This window comes from Podarcis cretensis (assembly GCF_951804945.1).
Source record: "Podarcis cretensis genome assembly, chromosome: 9".
Classification (NCBI taxonomy): Eukaryota; Metazoa; Chordata; class Lepidosauria; order Squamata; family Lacertidae; genus Podarcis; species Podarcis cretensis.
Window position 1 is genome coordinate 4,442,890 of NC_137178.1, and position 23,407 is coordinate 4,466,296.

General features: G+C 45.7%; 1 protein-coding gene and 1 long non-coding RNA gene across 2 annotated transcripts in view; both read right to left on the reverse strand.

Moving 5' to 3' along the window:
- LOC307224469 overlaps positions 1 to 20,913 on the reverse strand; it is a 251,115-nt gene extending 230,202 nt beyond the window's left edge. The window contains exons 1-2 of the long non-coding RNA XR_013842556.1: positions 20,820 to 20,913; positions 20,494 to 20,561 (exon numbers count right to left, since the gene is read on the reverse strand). This is a non-coding gene — a long non-coding RNA (uncharacterized lncRNA). The remainder of the gene's footprint in view (positions 1 to 20,493; positions 20,562 to 20,819) is intronic.
- FBXO41 (F-box protein 41) overlaps positions 1 to 23,407 on the reverse strand; it is a 127,401-nt gene that overhangs the window by 91,780 nt on the left and 12,214 nt on the right. The gene's annotated exons all lie outside the window — the stretch shown is intronic.

Sequence of the window (23,407 nt, forward strand, 5' to 3'; positions counted from 1 at the left end):
CATAAATTGTAAGGCTTGCAGAAAGGCAAAAGTAAAAGGGTGCAGTTACCCTAGGGTGCAGAGGGTAACCACAAAACCTTTTGAGCTTGTTCACATAGATCTGTTGGGTCCCATGGAGGAACCAAGTCTGGGAGGGGCCAGGTTTCTGCTAACGATACAGGATGACCATACCCAGAACTCCTGGACTCATGCTCTCAAATCCAAGGAAGATGCAGCACAACTGGTTAAAAGTTGGGTTGAGGAGGTGGAACTAAGGTTCTCCACCAAGGTGCAAGCAGTCACTAGTGACCGAGGTGCACAGTTTACTGGGTCTGCTTTACAGAAGTTCTTTCACCAGAAAGGGATACGTCACAAGGTGACTTCTCCTCAAGAGAGGGGGGTGGCAGAGCTCAGGAGTGAGGCTCTGGTTAAGGCTGCACAGGTGTTGCTGTCAGACTCTGAGTTACCTCCAAGCTTTTGGATGGAGGCAATTAAGTATGTGAGTTTTACCTGGAATCGGTCCTACAATTCAATGGTAGGGGGCACACCTTTTTTCATGCTGCACGGCAGGAAACCCCAGATTCACTTTCTGCATTCTTTTGGGGCAGTCGCATCTGTGCCGGTGCCTAAGGCTCTGCAAAGGCCAGGTGGACCCAAGTTCCAGAAAATGATCTTCTGTGGGTATGAGCCGGTTTCTAAAGCATGGAGGTTTGCATACCCAGAAGGTGATCAGAGTAAGCTGCTGATCAGTAAACACGCTGAGTTTTATGAGCAGGATGAAAGGTCAAAGACTCCTGCTAGGCGTGATTTTCTCTCAGAATGTTTTTCTGATTCAGAGCAGGAAGGTTCTGATGAGGAGGAAGGAGAGTCAGGGGCTGAGTCTGTTGATGAAGATCAGATCACTGACCAAGGTCAAGAACAGGATGGGGCGTCTCCACAAGTTGTTAAAAGAGAGCCCAAGAGTGAGCCTAGTTCTCCTACTAGCGTGATGCAAAGGATTTGAAAACGCTTTAAGTCAGAGGGGGAATAACGTGATGCAGAGGACACACCTACTGGCCGCAGTGAGTCAGAGGAAATACCTGAGTTTGTGCCCAGGCGGTCCAGTCGCACAACGAAGGGTATTCCACCTGAGAGGTATCGGGCCACAGGTGTGTGGGTTGGTTTCGCACAATGCGAATCTGAGAGTTGTGAGGATGTTCCACAGGTGCCTGACAGAGACACCAGGAGAAGGCGCAAGGCATTGGGGAAGGGATTGATCTCACAGAGGTCTGTAAAGGTAAACACCCAAGTCACCTCAGGAATGGACAGAAGAGGGGGTGTTATGGTTTTCAGAACTCAGAGGGTTAAGGAGTTCTGTGTGACGTCTGTCCATTCTGACGTGTAATGTGGAAGGTGGGAGGAGCCTTCCTCACTATTCTCTTTGTCTTCGAAAGAGAAGGGCGGCCATGAATGCTAGCAGCCCAGGAGAATCTGAGAAACGCTGAGCTGTAAATATTCTGCTGTAATAAAAGACTAATAAATGGACTCACAAGTGCCTGATGTGTTTGCCTGGATCTAAGCAACAAGCAACAGTTTTTTCCGCTGTGTTTTTACTCTGCAAGGCGTGACGGAGAGAAGCAGATCTGCGCAGCTTGAGGGGAAGCGTGCCGGACCGCTGTAAGCTGCACCTAATTGGGGTCGTAAACCAATTAGTCACGCTTAATTATTCAACATTCAGCACATTGAAACGGGAGCGCGAGGAACGTTCCAAAATGTGAGCTTCGAAATGACAAATCTGGGGCATTGTTTTCCCCTCTCTTTTATTACCATATCAAAAAACCCAGAGAGCCATCTAACAATGAAATTGTCTCTTAAGAATTAATGCAAACATTAAAACAGTTGCTGAAGTCTTTCCAAACATCTCAAGACATTGCTTACAACCACACCACCTGCCACAGGCCTGGCTTTGCCAGTGTAGTTTACTAAACAGAGATAAACACATCCCGGCTGAGCCCCTTTGTGTGAGCTGTGATTAAATCAGGAAGTATCTGACTAACCATAGTGTCCCAGTTCCTCTAAACCGGGAAACAATGGTTAGCAGCTCCAGAACATACCAGGATAGTAAGTCAACTTCAAACCGTGGTTATCCTGGCTTGTTCCAAATCTGCTAACCATACTTTCCTGGTCTGTACAAAATGGGAAGCTTTGGGGAATTAGGTATTTCTTGGTTTAATTGTGGTTTACAGCAATGAGTGGAGTGGGGAAAAAACTCCTTGCCAAGGCAAAAAACTTGGGCATATGTCTTGGGTTATTTAAACCAAAGTAAGTAATTGTCCAGGGATGTGGGTGGCGCTGTGGGCTAAACCACAGAGCCTAGGACATGCCGATCAGAAAGTTGGCGGTTCAAATCCCCTGCCAGCCTAGCAGTTCGAAAGCACGTAAAAAGTGCAAGCAGATAATTAGGTACCGCTCCAGCGGGAAGGTAAACGGCATTTCCATGCGCTGCTCTGATTCACCAGAAGCGGCTTAGTCATGCTGGCCACATGACCCGGAAGCTGTACACCAGCTCCCTCGGCCAATAAAGCGAGATGAGCGCCGCAACCCCAGAGTCATCCACGACTGGACCTAATGGTCAGGGGTCCCATTACCTTTACCTAAGTAATATTCCAAACCCAGTCATAGGGCTCTACTTTGCCCATCAATGCTACCTTCCAAGTCTTCAATAATCGGATTTTTCAGAATTGCAGTTTGGGTTCCACTAGCTAGTACACCATCTTTCCCCTTTGTCATTATAAAACGAGCTTAAGGATTGGTTTTTTAAAAAATAAACACACACACAAACACAAGATCTTATTTGCAAATTAACAGATTCTACCCCGGCCCACAAAATCTGCTACCTCCTTGTGGATATAGATGTCTTCACAACTTCCAGGACAGCTTTTCGGCCAAACGGATCGTCATCTTGGAGAGAAATTGGTGAAAGGGCTTTGCTATCCCTCCTAATGGAGATCAATTGCTGCAAACTCCAGTATTGCAATGAATATTAAGTGCCGTTTGTGATTGTTCTCTCCCATTCCATGAACATGCAGTGACCTTTGGTTGATGTAAATCAACTTTACTTTCTACTTTCACTGGAGAACTCTTGCCAAAAGGAAAACCTCCTCAAATCCCTTTCTGGGTCCTGAGCTTTCACTAAGCAATCCCAACAGACTTCCAAACGTGTCTCACCAGGCTTAAGGAATAGAAACTCAATTTAAAAAACAAAACAAAACAAAAAACAGAAAGGAGGGAAGAGGTAAGAGTCTTAAAGGAAATGGATTCTGTGGCTTTGATTGAGATGTGCCCTTGGATTGGGTCCAGTCTGCCCAGCTTTGGGCTCTGAAGCAAATGGTATGATATAATAATAATAATAATAATAATAATAATAATAATAATAAATAATAATTTATTTATATCCCGCCCATCTGGCTGGGCCTCCCCAGCCACTCTGGGCGGCTTCCATGGAAACCAAAAATACAGTAAAATATCACACGTTAAAAACTTCCCTGAACAGATGATATATAATGAACTGAAAAAGGTATTTAAATATACCTTCCTTAAGAAACCAGAGGCCTTTCTCCTGGGCATAGTTGGCCAATTGGTGTCAAAGAAAGATAGAACGTTTTTTATGTACGCAACAACAGCAGCAAGAATACTTATCGCAAAGCATTGGAAGACACAAGATTTGCCCGCCTTGGAAGAATGGCAGATGCAAGTAATAGACTACATGGAGATGGCAGAAATGACCGGCAGAATCCGAGACCTGGGAGAAGAAGCGGTGGAAGAGGACTGGAAGAAGCTTAAAGACTATCTGCAGAAACACTGTAAAGTTTATGAATGCTAAAACAATGTTGGATATAAAAATAATATGGCATTAGTGATATAGGCTTAAAAACTATGTAAAAATGTAATTGAAAAAGGGTGAAAGACTAAAGTAAATAATATGTTAAAGGTGTTTAAACATAAGGAGGAAAGATCCGAGACATAATAGAATGATTTTAATAATCAGAAATGAGTTTTGAAAGAGGGTAAGGATTTGCTGTATCTGATTGGGTAAAGAGGAACACAAAAAAGGGAGGTGTGAGGAAGTCAAGAAAGAAAGTTTTGTAAGCATGAATTTAAAAGTTGGAATTTTTATTTTATTTTATTTTATTTTCTCTTTCTCTTTTTGATGGATGGAATTTTCTTTTTTTTGTATTTTTGTATTTTATTCTTATCTGTTTTATGTGTATTTGTGACTGTCTTTGTTTTTCCTCATTTTTGTGGTTGCTATGTTTCTTCTTTTTTGTAAAAGCAAATAAATATATTTTTAAAAAAACTTTAAAAAAAAAACTTCCCTGAACAGGGCTGCCTTAAGATGTCTTCTGAATGTCAGGTAGTTGTTTATCGCTTTGACATCTCGTGGGAGGGTGTTCCACAGGGTGGGCGCCACTACCGAGAAGGCCCTCTTCCTGGTTCCCTGTAGCTTTGCTTCTCGCAATGAGGGAATCGCCAGAAGGCCCTCGGAGCTGGACCTCAGTGTCTGGGCAGAATGGTGGGGGTGGAGACGCTCCTTCAGGTATACTGGACCGAGGCTGTTTAGGGCTTTATTTTTATAAATATTTATTGAGATTTTTTAGATACAAAATGCAAAAATAATAAACAATATGACATGTATCATAACATATTTTCAAAGCTTCTTTGGACTTCCTCACATCTCCTTTGCCCTGCATTATTTATATTAAAAATATCAGCAAATTATTACCTTGTTTCATACCTTATTTTGTACTTTCCAAATATTATACTTCTAAGTTTAAGATAATTTTTATCATTTACTCATACCTTAAATTTAAACATATTATTATTGCCTTAAATTTCGACCTTTTCTTACTTATAACTTAATTTTCTATTTTACAAAATCTATTTGCTGGAGCTGAGATTTTCTAAATCGTGCAGATACTTAACATTCATACAACTTATATTGTTTTTGTAAGTAGTCCTTAAACTTCTTCCAGTCCTCTTCCGTTGTTTCTTCTCCCAAGTCTCAGATTCTGCCAGTCATTTCAGCCAACTCCATATAATCCATCAATTGCGTCTGCCACTCTTCCAGTGTGGGCAAGTCTTGTGTCTTCCAATACTTTGCAATAAGTATTCTTGCTGCTGTTGTCGCATACATAAAGAAATTTCTGTCCTTCTTCTTTCTGGCCGACAATGCCCAAGAGGAAGGCCTCCGGTTTCTTAACAAAGGTATATTTAAATACCTTTTTTAGTTCATTATAGATCATTTCCCGGAAGACCCTCACTTTTGGGCATGTCCACCAGAGGTGAAAGAATGTCCCCTCAGCCTCTCTACATTTCCAACATTTATTATCAGACAGGTGATATATTTTTGCAAGCTTGACTGGGGTCATGTACCACCTATATATCATTTTCATAATATTCTCCTTCAAGGCATTACATGCCGTAAATTTTATTCCGGTGGTCCATAACCTTTCCCAGTCCTCAAACATAATGTTATACCCAATATCCTGAGCCCATTTTATCATGGCTGGTTTAACAGTCTCATCCTGTGTGTTCCATTTAAGCAGCAAGTTATACATTCTCGAAAGTACCTTAGTCTTTGGTTCCAACAATTCTGTCTCTAATTTCGACTTCTCCACCTGGAATCCTATCTTTTTGTCCAATTTAAAAACCTCTTGAATTTGGGCGTAATGTAACCAATCTTGCACCTTATTCTTTAATTTCTCCAAGCTCTGCAACCTCCATTTGTCTCCAATTTTTTCTATTAATTCCCAATATTTTGGCCAGCCGGCCTCCATATTGAGTCTCTTCCGGGCCTTAGCCTCCATTGGTGATAACCATCTCGGGGTCTTACTTTCTAGTAAGTCTTTATATTTTGTCCAAACAATAAATATTGCTTTTCTGACAATATGGTTTTTGAACATTTTATGAATCCTTACCTTGTCGTACCACAAGTATGCATGCCAACCAAAAGCATTGTTAAACCCTTCCAGATCTAGGACATCAGTGTTCTCAAGCAGTAACCAATCTTTCATCCAGCAGAAAGCTGCAGCTTCATAATATAACTTTAAATCTGGCAGGGCAAACCCCCCTCTTTCTTTTGCATCAGTTAATATTTTAAATTTTATTCGGGGCTTTTTGCCCTGCCAGATAAACTTAGAAATATCTTTCTGCCATTTTCCAAAACATTCCACTCTGTCCACGATCTGTAGAGCTTGAAACAAAAACAACATCTTTGGCTGTGTTTAGGGCTTTAAAGGTCAGCACCAACACTTTGAATTGTGCTCGGAAACGTACTGGGAGCCAATGTAGGTCTTTCAAGACCGGTGTTATATGGTCTCGGCGGCCGCCCCCAGTCACCAGTCTAGCTGCCGCATTCTGGATTAGTTGTAGTTTCCAAGTCACCTTCAAAGGTAGCCCCACGTAGAGTGCATTGCAGTAGTCCAAGCGGGAGATAACCAGAGCATGCACCACTCTGGCGAGACAGTCCGCAGGCAGATAGGGTCTCAGCCTACGTACCAGATGGAGCTGGTAAACAGCTGCCCTGGACACAGATTTGACCTGTGCCTCCATGGACAGCTGTGAGTCCAAAATGACTCCCAGGCTGCACACCTGGTCCTTCAGGGGCACAGTTACCCCATTCAGGACCAGGGAATCCTCCACACCCGCCCGCCTCCTGTCCCCCCAAAACAGTACTTCTGTCTTGTCAGGATTCAACCTCAATCTGTTAGCTGCCATCCATCCTCCAACCACCTCCAGACACTCACACAGGACCTTCACCGCCTTCTCTGGTTCTGATTTAAAAGAGAGGTAGAGCTGGGTATCATCCGCATACTGATGAACACCCAGCCCAAACCTCCTGATGATCTCTCCCAGCGGCTGCATGTAAATGTTGAAAAGCATGGGGGAGAGGACAGAACCCTGAGGCACCCCACAAGTGAGAGCCCAGGGGTCTGAACACTAATCCCCCACCACCACTTTCTGAACACGGCCCAGGAGGAAGGAGCGGAACCACTGTATGACAGTGCCCCCAGCCCCTCAAGACGGTCCAGAAGGATGTTATGGTCGATGGTATCAAACGCCGCTGAGAGATCCAGCAGAACTAGGAAACAGCTCTCACCTTTGTCCCTAGCCCGCTGGAGATCATCAACCAGTGTGACCAAGGCAGTTTCAGTCCCATGATGAGGCCTGAATCCCGACTGGAAGGGATCCAAATGGTCCGCTTCTTCCAGGCGTGCCTGGAGTTGTTCGGCAACCGCTCGCTCAATCACCTTGCCCAAGAATGGAAGATTTGAGATTGGGTGATAGTTGGCCATCGTGGCCGCATCTAAAGATGGTTTTTTAAGAAGCGGTTTAATAACCGCCTCTTTCAGTGGGTCTGGGAAGGCTCCCTCACAGAGGGAAGCATTCAGCACCCCACGAAGCCCATCGCCCAGTCCTTCCCGGCTAGCTTTTATAAGCCAGGATGGGCAAGGATCAAGGAGACAAGTGGTTGGTTTCACTCGTCCAAGCAGCCTGTCCACATCCTCGGGGGTAACAGATTGGAATTGATCCCACACAACTTGACTAGACAGAACTCTAGCACTCTCCTGCCCTGGCCCTGCTCCCATGGTGGAGTCTACTTCTTCCCAATCTGAGCGATTTTAACTGCAAAAAACTTTGCAAAATCATTGCAGGAGAACATGTGGCCCGTACTGGGCCCCGATGTTGCAGGTGGTTCCGCTAAATTGTGAACCACCTGAAAAAGTCTCCTGCTGCTGTTTTCTGCAGATGCAATAGAGGCGGTAAAGAAATTCTTCTTCGCCGTCGCTATCGCCACTTGGTAGGCTCAACGTTGAGCTCTAACCTGTGTCCAGTCAGATTCGGAATGAGTTATCCGCCACCGGCGCTCTAGCCGTCTCAACGATTGTTTCATTGCCCTCAGATCCGTGGAAAACCACAGGGCTGTCCGGGCTCCATGCAATCGGAGAGGGTGCTTCAGAGCCAAACAGTCAATAGCCCTGGTTAACTCCACATTCCAGCGGGCCACCAGGGAATCCGCTGAAAGGCCATCAACATGGGATAAAGCATCCCCTACCACTCTCTGGAAACCATTTGGATCCATTAAGTGGCGGGGGCGGACCATCCGAATTGGTCCCACCTCGGGCAAGGAGTCCTGTCCAAGCACCTTTGAGTCTCAAGGGCCAAAGATTGGTGCCATCAACCAAGACACATAGATAGTCAGGTTCCATAAGGCATATGTAGACACACATCTTTATTGCAGTCCAGAGACCCAAAATTAAAAGTCAAGAAATTAAAAGACGCCTGCTTCTTGGGAGAAAAGCAATGACAAACCTAGACAGCATCTTTAAAAGCAGAGACATCACCTTGCCAACAAAGGTCTGTATAGTTAAAGCTATGGTTTTCCCAGTAGTGATGTATGGAAGTGAGAGCTGGACCATCAAGAAGGCTGATCGCTGAAGAGTTGATGCTTTTGAATTATAGTGCTGAAGGAGACTCTTGAGAGTCCCATGGAATGCAAGAAGATCAAACCTCTCCATTCTTAAGGAAATCAGCCCTGAGTGCTCACTGGAAGGACAGACCTTGAAGCTGAGGCTCCAAGACTTTGGCCACCTCATGAGAAGAGAAGACTCCCTGGAAAAGACCCTGATGTTGGGAAAGATGGAGGGCACAAGGAGAAGGGACGACAGAGGACGAGATGGTGGGACAGTGTTCTTGAAGCAACCAGCATGAGTTTGGCCAAACTGCAGGAGGCAGTGGAAGACAGGAGTGCCTGGCGTGCTCTAGTCCATGGTGTCATGAAGAGTCGGACACAACTAAACTACTAAACAACAACAGACCCAAAATACACAGTAAAGTTGTACCTCAGTTTATGATTGTCTCAGAAGTTGAACATTTTTGTTTTCGAAAAAAACCCAGAAGTAACTGCTTCAGTTTTCAAACATTTTTCAGAAGCCAAACATGTCACGCCACTCCTGTATTAAGTTTTACGGATGTAAATGCTTCTGGAAATGCATACTTTGGTTTCTGAATGTTTCAGAAGTCGAACCATCTTCCGGAACAGATTACATTCGAAAACTGAGGTTTCACTGTACAACAGTGGTATATATCAACAGAGATCTTGCTGGCCAACAGAGGAGCTTTAGCAAGTACAGTGGTACCTCAGGTTACAGATGCTTCAGGTTACAGACACTTCTGGTTACAGGCTCCGCTAACCCAGAAATAGTACCTTGGGTTAAGAACTTTGCTTTAGGATGAGAACAGAAATTGCGCCGCGGTGGCGCGGCGGCAGGAGTGGGAGGTGCCATTAGCTAAAGTGGTGCTTTAGGTTAAAAACAGTTTCAGGTTAAGAATGGACCTCTGGAACGAATTAAGTTCTTAACCTGAGGTACCACTGTATATACTGATTTCTGATTCTTACTGCTTCCGAGAGAAACTTTGCATATACAGTGGTACCTCGGTTTAAGAAAAGTCTGGTTTAAAAACAATTCGGTTTACAAACTCCGCAAAACCGGAAATAGTGTCTTGGTTTGAGAACTTTACCTTGGTCTAAGAGTGGAATCTGAATGGTGGAAGGGCACCGGTGGCAGGAGGCCTCATTAGGGAAAGCATGCCTTGGTTTAAGAACCGTTTTGGTTTAAGAACTGACTTCCGGAATAGATTAAGTTTGTAAACTGAGGTACCACTGTATACCAGATGTTCTAATGTTGAAACCACACAACCCTTCCCCAAAGTCGGGGGTCCAGGTGACCCTCCCCACCCCCTCCTGGGCCCTTTGCTGATTCTGTGCCCCAGCTTCACCATCCATCACTCATCCTCCTGGCAGGACCTTTCGTTCCATCCATCGTTGTTTCCCGAGCAACCGGCAGCCCAAAGGAACCTCGCAGCAGATGGCTTTACCATGCATTTATTTTATTTACTTCATGAAATTGATAGACTGCCTGACTGCAAAAGTAGCAACCTCAATGCAGTCTGGTTTTTTTTTTTAAAAAAAAATCAATTCACCAAGAAAAATGGACAACTAGCGTTTAAAACATGCAAAAGGACGAAATAGTAAAACGGGTTAAAAATTCACACCAGGTTTCTAAGCCTCTGGATAGGCTTGCCTTAGCAGGTAACATAGTGAAGGAGCCCGCCTGATATCAAGAGGCAGGGAGTTCCGAAGTGTAGCTGCTGCCAGACTGAAAGATCGATTTCTTGCAAACGCAAAGTGGGTCTTATGGGGGCCAAATACACCGACTGAAGTGGTCAAGTGGGCCTGTGTGGGGTTAGGCAATCTCATAAGTAAGTTGTTGAGGGCTTGTCCCACAGGCAGCAGCCGAGCAAAGCAGAGCTAGCATCCCAGGACCGGCAGAGGGCAGCTCCAGAGCCCACATCCGAATCTGACTCTTTGTCAGGGATTGGTCTGAGGAGAAATGGTGGAGACTGCGCTCCCCTTCCTGAAGAAGAAGAGGACAGTATAGATTTAGAAAAGTGAGGTGATGCCCTGGGAATCTGATTCAGAGGCTGAACCGGAGGAATCCCAGCCTGCACAGGAGTCCCCGCCTCCAGGGCCGGCTGAACTGGAGCAGGGCCTTGATTCTGAAGCGCCTGCACTTGTGCCGGATCCTCAGGAGCAGGCACCAGGTGAATCCACTCTGGCTCCAGAGGTGGTTGAGGACTCAGTGCCTACAGGTGAGTCTCCCCCTGGGCCCAGTAACCCTTCAGCCTCTCCTGAACTGCAGAGGCTCAGGGCAGAGAGGCGAAGGGAACTGGTTTCTCCCAGGAGGAGTGCTCGCCTTAAGGCCAGGAGAGGCGGGTCTCCTGGGGGCCGGGACCACCCCTGGCCTCAGAGAAGATAAAGGCCAGTCAGCCCAGTCCCAGGTTGCGGGAGCAACGTCGTTGATGAGCTGTTTCGGCCAGCATCCAGTCCTGTTCCTCCAGTGTTCCTGTCCTTGCCCGGCTTCCCTCTGTGGACCCCGCTTCGCCCGAGGAGGACTGTCTGCCGACCCTCAACTCAGGTCCTGGACCTCGCCCCACGGTAACCTCCCCCCTGGACCAGCACAAGTGATTTACGGAAGGTTATAGTTCAGAGGCTGCAGAGCTGTGCTGGGCCTGGGGGTAACCTGAGAAACGTGGCCCAGGACCGGACCATAATCCGTAGGTTCCGCTAGGAGTCAGTCCGACAGGGTCAAGGCAGGAAACCAGGCAAGGACAGGTACAGGATCTCAGGCAGGATGTAGCATGCAGCAATGTTGCTCCCGCAACCTGGGGTGGGGCCCCACAGCCTTTTATCTCTGTCAGGGTAACGGCCGGTCCTGATCCCCCAGTGACTCACCTCCCTGTTTCGCCTGAATGCGAGCACTCCTCCTGCGAGTACTCAGGTCTCTCCTTCTCCAGACCTTCGTCTCTGCAGCTCAGGAGACATCGGTGGGTTACTAGACCCAGAAGCCACCTCAGCCTCCCCTGACACAACCGGTAGTGGAGCAGCTGTGAGTGATGGCCCAGCTGAAAGCAACGAGGTAATCCCCGCATCTGGAGCCAAGGCAGGCTCAGGCCCCTGACTCGGCCCAGCTGGTGCTTGTTGCAGGGGAACCTGTGCAGACTGGGACTCTTCAGAATCAGGCCCCAGACTTGGTTCAGATGATGCCTGAGGCAAAGGATCCAGTGCGGACTGAGACTCCTCCGGCTCCGAGTCCGAGCCCAAGTCCCAGGCCATCACAAGAACAGTGGTTTGCGGAAGGTTGTAGTTCAGAGGCTGCAGAGGGGAGAAGCTGGGAAATATTGGGAGAGGAGCAGCAAGAAGAAGCCCCAGCGGAGATACAGCTGACAGACTCAGTGTCTCTTGAAAGCATTCCTGAACCCCCTCTCCCAGGACCCGGCGTGCATTGAGAGTAGTAGAACAGAAAGCTCAGAGGCAGAAAACACAGACCAGGTGACGCAGGGATGACGTACAACAGAAGAGACAGAGGGGGTGGGACTTAACTCGGAGCAAAGCCATTACCTGAGAGTCAGCATCATCCGTCTCCCTCTGTGAATATTGAATAAAACACCATAGTAAGAACGTCTTGTTTCCCCATTTCTGGCTGCCAGCCGTGAGGGAGGTCGATCCAATTCCCTGAAGCCTGACACTCGTGCATGTTGTTGAGATTGTAAGGATATCCCCAGTTGCGGCTGCAGCTGACCTGCTTCTGATGAGGCTAACGGCTGCAAAGCGCATTGAGGATTGCAAATACACATACACACACTTATTTAAAAACAACGTAGGCAATAATGCAGCAGGGTCTGCGCACCTCTCGCCGCAGGACTGGTGAGTGGTTTTTCCTGCAATTGCATCCATAATAGATGCGTTTTCTGAGGGGGTATTAATAAAGCTTCATGCATCATTAAAAGAGACGGTGTGTGGAAAGAGATCGAGCGGTGCTTACTCCGAGGAGAGGAGAGACTCCTGTCTTGCGGTGGTTAAGAGGCGCTGCTAACCAGCAGCTAGGCTCTCCTCCCTGCAATCCATCTTAAATAATAATAATAATAATAATAATAATAATAATAATAATAATACATTTTATTCTTTACATTTCCCAGGAGATTCCCTGAAACACATTATAAAAACTTGCATTCCCATAAATACACATCAGCTTATAATGGTATATGCCTGCAAAACACGGGCTTATTAAGTGATCTGCAAGTTTGTATAAACCTCTGGAATCGGCCTTTGGTTTCCTGGAGCATTTGTGAACCAAATGAAGCTCCTGCAGATGTGCCTCTGTGCGCTTGCCAGTTTTAATTTGTGGGTCAATTTTTCCATATGGGCAATACGCCTTACTCTCCTGTATCAAGCGTTCAAGTTCGCAGCTTTTAAGTCCTTCCAGAATGGGACTATAACGATACATGCTGACCTTTAAAGCCCTAAATGGCCTCGGCCCAGTATACCTGAAGGAGCGTCTCCACCCCCATCATTCAGCCCGGACACTGAGGTCCAGCTCCGAGGGCCTTCTGGCGGTTCCCTCCCTGTGAGAAGCCAAGTTACAGGGAACCAGACAGAGAGCCTTCTCGGTAGTGGCACCTGCCCTGTAGAACTCCCTCCCATCAGATGTCAAGGAAATAAACAACTATCATATTTTTAAAAGACATCTGAAGGCAGCCCTGTTTAGGGTAGTTTTTAATGTTTAATCCTGTATTGTTTTAAACACTTGATTGGCAGCCGCCCAGAGTGGCTGGGGAAACTCAGCCAGATGGGCGGGGTATAAATAATAAATTATTATTATATCTTATCATTTGTGCAAACATACAGCACAGAGACATTTGTATCTGTTGGATGCAGAGGCAAATTAGGCAGTCATCTTCTCATGTTTGTACATGCAACACCACAGTTGTGTTTGTGGCAAATGTGCAATGCATAGGATTGAGCAAAGTTGTGAGAAGTGAAGCTACAGGGAACCAGGCAGAGGGCCTTCTCGGTAGTGGCGCCCGCCCTGTGGAACACCCTCCCATCAGATGCCAAGGAAATAAACAACTATCTGACTTTTAGAAGGCATCTGAAGGCAGCCCTGTTTAGGGAAGTTTTTAATGTCTGGTGTTTTATCGTGTTCTTAATATTCTGTTGGGAGCTGCCCAGATGGGCGGGGTAAAATTATTATTATTATTATTATTATTATTATTATTATTATGCCAATAAGATAAATACAAGGTGTTGCTTAGCCATCAAATTCTGATTCTCATTTAAATACAGGTCCAGTAATGGAAGCTCTGGTGACCTTGTGATATGCTGGTGAGTAATTTTACACATCTCATTAAACACTTTCTCCCCAAAACTTGCCACCTTCGGACATGTCCACCACAAGTGTCTATAGCTGCCCCTGTTCTGCAATGTCTCTTTAGTGGCCCTATAATCTGCTGGATTGTGAGAGAGACTCAAATGGATCAAGGAAGGTCAGGCTGGGTGTTGAGGTTAGAGGAGCGGTTCTCAAACTTTTCCCCTCTCAGCCTCACTTTCAGAATAAAAATTTACTGGCGCCCATCCAATTTTTGATAAGCAATACATAGGAAATGAAAAAGAAACTCTTGGCAGTGCTTGATTTATAACACAGATCACAACTGCTTTATAATATGGTCGCATCCAGGAAGTATAGAACAATGCAGCTATATAATAACATGTATCATTCCCAAAATATAATGATAAACAAGCCTCTTACACACGTACCTTAAGTATGTATATGAAAATGAGAGGTGTGAGCTTGCTTTTGCCAGGTAACCTCATTTACATGAGAGAAAATAATTTCTTTATTTAGGGCAGCCCTGTTTAGGGAAGTTTTTAATGACTGATGTTTTAATGTATTTTTATTTTTTATTTTTTTAAAAATATTTTCAATTAGAATTTTATTTACAACATAACATAACCCCCCCACCCCCCAATACAGAAATACAATAAACATAACATACAACAATACAAACAACCAAATAAAAGACTTCCTTTATCCTGTATCTGGCCTCCTTATTTACTTCTTATAAACTGTTTCCTTTATGAATAATTATTAAGATTTTTCTAATTATAACTTAAATATCCACAAAGTCTCCTGCAGACATTAATCGAAACAAGTCCAGGTATGTATTTTAGGGCACAGTTTTGGGAAGTATTCTCTGCATTTAATGTGTTTTTAATCTTTTCTTGGAAGCCGCCCAGAGTGGCTGGGGAAACTCAGCCAGATGGGCGGGGTATAAATAAATAAATAATTATCATCGTCATCATCATCATCTGGTCTAATTTGGAACAAATTCCTGTGCCTCACAAATAACCTAGAAATGCATTTTTAAATAAAAACACACATTCTACTCATGTAAAAAAACCAGGCAGGCCCCACAAATAACCCAGAGATGCATTTTAAATAAAAAGACATATTCTGCTCATGTAAAAACAGGCTGATTCCCAGACTGCCCGCGGGCCAGATTGAGAAGGCGATTGCACTGCATCGAGCCCCCGGGCCTTAGTTTGCCTTGTTGTTTAGTCATTTAGTCGTGTCCGACTCTTCGTGACCCCCTGGACCAGAGCACGCCAGGCTCTCCTGTCTTCCACTGCCTCCCGCAGTTTGGTCAAACTCATGCTGGTAGCTTCAAGAACACTGTCCCACCATCTTGTCATCTGTCGCCCCCTTCTCCTTGTGCCCTCCATCTTTCCCAGCATCAGGATATTTTCCAGGGAGTCTTCTCTTCTCCTGAGGTGGCGAAAGTCTTGGAGCCTTAGCTTCATGATCTGTCCTTCCAGTGAGCACTCAGGGCTGATTTCCTTCAGAATGGATCAGTTTGATCTTCTTGCAGTCCATGGGACTCTCAAGAGTCTCCTCCAGCACCATAATTCAAAAGCATCAATTCTTCGGCGATCAGCCTTCTTTGTGGTCCAGCTCTCACTTCCATACATCACTACTGGGAAAACCAGAGCTTTAACTATACGGACCTTTGTTGGCAAGGTGATGTCTCTGCTTTTTAAGATGCTGTTTAGTTTTGTCATTCCTTTTCTCCCAAGAAGCAGGCGTCTTCTCATCCATAATGCTCACTGGGTGACTGTGGACCAGTCGCTCGCTCTCAGCCTAACTGACCTCACAGGGTTGTTGTGAGGATAAGATGGGGAGGAGGACAAGTATGTATGCTGCCTTGGGCTCCTTAGAGGGAAGCTGGAGTAAAAATGTAATGGCTAGGGACTGGGGGTTATTGGTTTTGAAATATACTCAGAGTCGAGAGTGGATTTCATGCTCTTTATTCAGCTCATAGTGGTGAGGAGGGAATGAAAGTCCCCTCAAAGTATCTGCTTTATATACATTATTTACACAATGGGCTGCACATGATTGGCTAATTCCGGAATTCTCCTGTAGGCCAACCAGGTTGTGGATTCACTTCTATCTGGAGCTGGATTGGGTGGCTCCTGCCCACCAATCATACTGCTGCATTGTTCTAGGACCAATCAGACTGCTGCAGTTTGGATCCTATTCAACTCAGTAACTAACAGGTTTGTTTTTTATCATGCTTTCATTGTTATTTTATTATTATTATCTTGCATTTGTATGTTGTCTTCCAGAGCGGCAAGGCGAGAATCAGAACCGGATTGTGATATAACTGCAGGAAACAATGTGGAACCTGGGCCTTGTTCGCCATACGAACGGCGTTTGGTTGTTATGGGAACAACTCTGTTCTGAAGCCCCGGAGGGAAAACTAGAAGAATTTGGAAAGAGCGAGTGTCTCTCTTGACAACACATGCCAACACACACGCGTCCATTACCTCGCGGGCTGCAGCTTTAAATAAACGTCGAGCGCAAACCCATTTGCAAAGAATGGGAAATGCGCTGAGATTGTTGCTCTGCTATTGAGTCACTGCATGTTCCTTGCACTGCGTTGTGTTTTCATATCCAGGCTTTGCTGGCAGCAAAGACACTAAATCTTCAGTTGTTGCAAAACCTAATTTCATAAATTTAATAATAATAATAATAATAATAATAATAATAATAATAATAATAATATTTTATTTATACCCCACCCTTCCCGGTTCAAAAACAAATTTAAAACACTTAATTATAAAAGCAGCATAAAATAAAGTATAAAAACATGAATAACAATAAAAATCAAAAATCAACTTAGGGGAAATAAGCATTAGATAATCCCCAGGGCTAGCTGGCTGAATTGGTCCTACTTGGGCAGCAAGGAGGCCAGGGGAGAATTAGCTGTGGGGTCTCAGAGCGGGTGATCTTCATAAAAGATGAGGGGCAGGGAAGAGAAGGGAAATAAAAGATCAGGCTGAATTCAAATTAAAGGCCAGGCAGAATAGCTCTGTCTTACAGGCCCAACGGAAGGAGGTTAAATCCTGCAGGGCCCTAGTCTCATGGGACAGAGCATTCCACCAGGTCGGAGCCACCACTGAGAAGGCCCTGGCCCTGGTGGACGATAGTCTGACTTCCTTAGGGCCCGGGACCTCTAAACTATGGTTGCTCATGGACCTTAAGGTCCTCTGCGGGGCAGACCAGGAGAGGCGGTCCCGTAAGTACGAGGGCCCTAAGCCCTCCATAAGAATGGACTGCTGAGTCGGGCCAAAGTCCCATCTAGTCCAACATCCTGTTCTCACAGCGGCCAACCAGATGCCTGTTGGAAATCCGCAAGCGGGATTTGAGTGCGAGAGAAATGCTCTCCCTTCCAGTGGTTTCCAGCAACTGGGATTCAAAAGCACTGCTACCTCCAACTGTGGAGGCAGAGCGTAGAAATTGTGGCTAGGAGCCATCGATAGCTCTCTTCTCCATGAAATTGTCTAATCTTCTTTTAAAGCCATCTAAGTTGGTGGCCGACCTGTGGGAGGGAGTTCCAAAAACTTCATTTTCTCTCTCCCAATTAGTCCAACATTCAGCTTCATCAGATGTTCTAGTGTTGTGAAAGAGGAAGGAAAACTTTTCTCTATCTGCTTTCTCATGCCATGTTTGATGGCCTGGGACTGGGGCTCAGACTCGGAGCCAGAGGAGTCTCAGTCCGCACCGGATCCTTTGCCTCAGGCGGCAGCTGAACCAAGTCTGGGACCTGATCCCGAAGAGTCCCAGTCTGCACAGGTTCCCCTGCAACAAGCACCAGCTGGGCCGAGTCAGGGGCCTGAGCCTGCCCTGGCTCCAGATGCAGGGATTACCTCGTTGCCTCCAGCTGGGCCATCACTTACAGCTGCTCCACTACCGGTTGGGTCAGGGGAGGCTGTGGTGGCCCCTGGGTCCAGTAACCCACCGACGTCTCCCGAGCTGCAGACTCAGGTCTGGAGAAGGAGAGACCTGAGTACTCGCAGGAGGAGTGCTCGCCTTCGGGCGAAACAGGGAGGTAAGTCAGGGAGGTGAGGTGATCAGGACCGGCCATTACCCCATCAGAAATAAAAGGCTGTCGGACCCTGCCCAGGTTGCGGGAGCAATAGCTGTATGCTAGATCCTGCCTGAGATCCTGTACCTGTCCTTGCCTGGTTTCCTACCTTGGCCCTGTTGGACTGACTCCCAGCTGAACCTTCGGATTCTGGACCGGTCCTGGACCACATTTCACGGGTTACCCCAAGACCCAACACACCACGTCTCTTTCTCACCCTTTCTCTAAACTTCAAAGTCCCAGACACTGCAGTTGCTCCAACTCTTTGATCGTTTTTGGTTGCCATTTTCTGAGCCTTTTCCAACTCTGCAATGCCATCTCTTCAAAGTGAGGCATTTTTAAAAGGCAGATTTCCAGGCAGAAAGCCACACTGGCAAACTATGTGGCTTTGCAAAGGATCTGTCTTGCAATTCAAAACAAAACAAAAAAACCTATGCAAAATCTGAGCTGTTAGATCCGAGCAAGGATTTCTTGCAAGACCTTAGCTCCCTTGCAAATCCGTTTCAGATAAACATTGCAAAACCTGAGCTGCAAGGGAGCTCAGAGCAAAGGTTTCTGCAGGCACTTTTAGCTCATTTGCCAACAGGAATGTAAGTTGGTGGGATTTCAAATAAGTAGGTGAATAACATTTTTTTTTTTTAAAAAAAAAAGGTTTTAAAATAATTTTTCAACAAAAATAACAGAAATAAAAATCAAACAACAACAAACACCACAACAAAGAACAAACAAAACTGTAAAAAAACCAAACCCAAACCATATCAAATCCATGATATGGAATTCTCCGAATCCTGTTAGTTCCCTCATCCCTGGTTCCTTACTTTCCTTTTTCAACTGCATATCATTTCTACTCCAAATTATTTTTCTACCTCAAATACCTTACATTATTTCTAAAATTACAAGTGTTCTTAAAATCCTGCCAATGTATTAACCTATTTACAATACTTTTGTAAGTACATAATAAACATTTCCCATTCTTTTTAAAATTTCTTTTTTTATATAAATAATTTTTATTAACAGGCCAATCAAATCACATTAATTCCAAATCACATTAGTTCCAAATTATACAGCCAATTTTTAAAAAATTTTATTGGGGGTACCCATACTTCGCGCTCCGAAAGGGAACCAAACATCGCTCTTCCTGCTGCTTTAATTTCACAGCTCTATCCAGTTCTGTCCAGATAGTCTCCTTATTATTTTCCTCATCTTCTTGTTGTAATCATATATTCCTTTCTTTGAGATCTCTGATAATCTTCACAAGGGTTGAAAACAAACATGTCCTATGTGGATTTTACACTCTCCAAGAGCCATATCACGTTAAGGACAGCCGCCATTTCCACACCTCCGTAAACAACATTCTTACAGTCTGTCCATGATTTCCACCGGCCTGCGAAGCTGTATCTCATGCCGGGTCAAATTCACATTCCATACATGCCATACATTCACATTCCGATGACCACGGTCCTCCCCCCCCCCCCGTGCTCCTGTAGGCAGGTCGCCTTGACGAGTCTATTTGAAACTGCGTCACAAAGCTTTCCTTCCGTTCCCGATCTTTCCGCCAGCCTTTCTTTGTTCTTTGTTCAATAATTCATTTCCACACAGCTTTTAATCTCCAGCTTGTGATTATTAAATTGCAACAATTTTTTTCTCTCTGGGAGGGAGGATTATTGGGTACTCACATAAGACAAAAAAAGAAAAGTTTTTTCCCTCCCCCCCTTTCCATTTCAGTCTAACATACCCGTCTCTTAATGATGAGTCTTCACTTGATTTATTATCCAGCCCGTTGCTCCGCACACAGAGGTCCCATTAATCAGCAGTCTTTACACCCGATCTTCGCTTGAAGTATGTGCAATTGCTTCTTTATCCAATTATATATTTTGAAGTAATGCAAACCAGTGCGCAATCAGAGATAGCGTCTGGGAGAGCGGCCTCACACGAGGGCTGTGTGCCAAGTGCCCGGTCACCCCCTTCTTTTGAATCCGGGGGTGAATTATGGGCACAGCTGGCAAGGCAGTCCCCCCCCATCCCCTTGGGGGGGGCAAGGGAGGCTACATACTCCCATAGCAGCCTCTTAATTACCTCGTGAGGGTCAGAGAGATGTTATTGTCGGCCATCTTCCAATGCGCCCCCTGGTGGCCCCCTCTTTTTAAAATTTCTTGTCATCTTCATTTCTGAGCTTTCCAATTAGTTTCGCCATTTCTGCATAGTCATTAACTTGGTTTGCCAATCTTCTTCCATTGGGACTGCTTCCTCTTTCCATCTCTGGGCTAACACAGGCATGTCCAAAGTCTGTTTCAGGGGCCTAATCCAGCTCAACAACTTTGGTCGGCCCTCACACATGTTCACTTCATCAAATCTGGCCCTCTTTGAAAAAAGTTTGGGCACCCCTGGGCTAACAGTATCCAGGTGGGCGTTGTAGCATACAGAAACATTTTTTTCTGTTCTTTTGGATTCTCTGCTCATAGAATACCTAATAAAAAGGGCTTCTGGGTTGTTGTTTTTTAAGCAAAGGTTACTCTAAACATTTTTTTTTTCATTTCATTATAAATCATTTCCCAATAGTTTTTGACCTTCCTACATTCCCACCACATATGATAAAACGTACCCTCTGTTTCTCTACATTTCCAACACTTATTAGAACTTGCTCTGTACATTTTTGCTAATTTAACTGGGGTTAAATGCGTACCACCGATACATCATTTCCATGTAGTTCTCGTTCACTAAAGTACAGTCATACCTCAGGTTGAAGTTGCTTCAGGTTGAGCATTTTTGGGTTGCGCTCCGCAGCAACCCGGAAGTAATGTGTTACTTCCAGATTTCACCGCTCGCGCATGCGCAGATGGTCAAAATGATGTCACTCACATGTGCAGAAGCAGTGAATCGCGACCCGCGCACGCGCAGACGCGGGTTGCGTTCAGGATGCGATCAGGGCTCCGGAACGGATCTCTTTCATATCCAGAGGTACCACTTTAAAGTACACGCAGTAAAGTACATGCAGTACTTTCAAATTCAAATCTATCTTCCAAAATGCTTCCAAAGCCTTTCCCAGTCCATCATTAATATATTTGTTGAATGGTTTCTTTAAATGTAAAGGTTCATCATTGTTCCACCCGATGTGTATGTCTTTAAGGGGCCAGAGAAAGGGCCAGAGCAAAATAACGAGACCCAGCTTTACAGCTGTGAAACATAGCAGGTGCTGCTGAGTTGTATTGATTAAGCTGTGTCAGCATTTGGGTGTAGTATATAAGGAGACGCAGGTGGCGCTGTGGGTAAAAGCCTCAGCGCCTAGGGCTTGCCGATCGAAAGGTCGGCGGTTCGAATCCCTGCGGCGGGGTGCGCTCCCGCTGCTCGGTCCCAGCGCCTGCCAACCTAGCAGTTCGAAAGCACCTCTGGGTGCAAGTAGATAAATAGGGACCGCTTACCAGCGGGAAGGTAAACGGCGTTTCCGTGTGCGGCTCTGGCTCGCCAGAGCAGCGATGTCACGCTGACCACGTGACCCGGAAGTGTCTCCGGACAGCGCTGGCCCCTGGCCTCTTAAGTGAGATGGGCGCACAACCCCAGAGTCTGTCAAGACTGGCCCGTACGGGCAGGGGTACCTTTACCTTTATATAAGGAGCAGCACCTAGCTCTCCCATTACCCTGGGGGATGGGTTGGTGGTTGGGCCATGGTTGTTTGTTGATGTATTTAGTGTAAATGGAGTTTTTGTTTTTGTAATTAAAACCTTGTTTAAGTTATTTTTTAGTCCCTTTTTAATGCATGGTCTCCCCAGCAAGCTCCCTGCAGCGCTACCATACTGCAAAGAGCCAACAATATTATGTTGGTGGAGAGCATTTTAAACCTGCAGTTTCATAGCATATCAGGGCAGAGGGGACACTCTGGTGGTGGTCGGCCACTTGTCTGGAACTATTTTACTTGGCTCCTCCAAGGAGAAGGCTGTACCACATTGCCTCCCAAGCTGAATTCGGCCTGCCTGGTTGCAGGGAGCAGCTGTAGCTCAAATACGGCACGGATGGCAACTGTGGCCTTGTTGACGGCGTGCTGGCAAAGTGCGGCGCATGGAGGTTGCAGCAGTTTGAGAGCGCTGACCTCTCTGTCGTTTGGTCTTTTCAACAGCAGCTCCTCACAGTCATCCAAACAAAAAGGCGAAGAAGGAGGAGGCTGACGGGATAACGGGAGGCAGAGTGACAGGTGTTTGGTTCTTTTTTATAAAAAATAATAATATTTTTTATTAGGAATTTCAACAAAACATTTTATCAAAAAACATATCATCCTTAATCCCCCCCTATTTCCCCCCCCTGCACCCTCCCCATAAAAGACAGGCACTCCTGTCTTCCACTGCCTCCCGCAGTTTGGTCAAACTCATGCTGGTAGCTTCAAGAACACTGTCCAACCATCTCGTCCTCTGTCGTCCCCTTCTCCTTGTGCCCGCCATCTTTCCCAGCATCAGGGTCTTTCCCAGGGAGTCTTCTCTTCTTATGAGGTGGCCAAAGTCTTGTAGCCTCAGCTTCAGGATCTGTCCTTCCAGGGAGCACTCAGGGCTGATTTCCTTCAGAATGGAGAGGTTGGATCTTCTTGCAGTCCATGGGACTCTCAAGAGTCTCCTCCAGCACCAGAATTCAAAAGCATCAATTCTTCGGCGATCAGCCTTCTTTATGGTCCAGCTCTCACTCTCACTCACTTTCTTTCAGTCATCCACCTCATTTAACAATCCTGCTCCTGAGGTACTTTAAGTAATAGACCAAAGGGCTCTCCACACCCCTCCCTTCACTTGGTCTGGGAGTTTCTGCTTTTCCTTGAAAGAATCTCTCCCCTCCAGACTAGATTTGAGTCCCAAGTAGGCTGTTCCTTTCCAGCTCCTACTTCTTCTGGCTCAATCTCTGCCTCCCAGTAAAATTCTGGTCTATTCCTCCTGCAGGACACCACACTTTGTCCTTCACAATACGCTCAGAGTGACTACAGAAGCCTGCCTCATTCCTCAACAGGCTGACCATCAAGCTGTTCCACCTGCCAGAGTCTGGAGCACATCTGCCTTCAGTTATTGGTGAAGGGGTTGAAATGAAAGATTCGCTATCATAGTCCTATGTCAGCTTTCATGACGTAAACAGAGTTACAGTGGTACCTTGGTTCTCAAACTTAATCCATTCCGGGAGTCCGTTCAACTCCCGAAATGGTTCAAAAACCAAGGCACAGCTTCTGATTGGCTGCAGGAGCTTCCTGCAGCCAATCGGAAGCCGCGTCGGATGTTCGGCTTCCAAAAAACGGTCGCAAACCAGAACACTTACTTCTGCGTTTGCGGTGTTCGGGAGCCGATTTATTTGGGAGCCAAGTCATTTGAGTACCAAGGTACCACTGTATGGCAAACAGTCTAATGTCCCAAACAGTTGTTAAGATATTCCGTTCCACCTTAAGAGGAACAGGCTGTTGTGTGTCACATGCCTGTTTACATTCCAGCACAGCTTGCTGGGAACTTCCGTTTGTGTATAGCTTTTGCTTATGCTTCTTGCTTTGGACATGAAGGAGAGCAGACATGTTTTCTTTGTCCTGATGTATGCTAAATAAACTGTT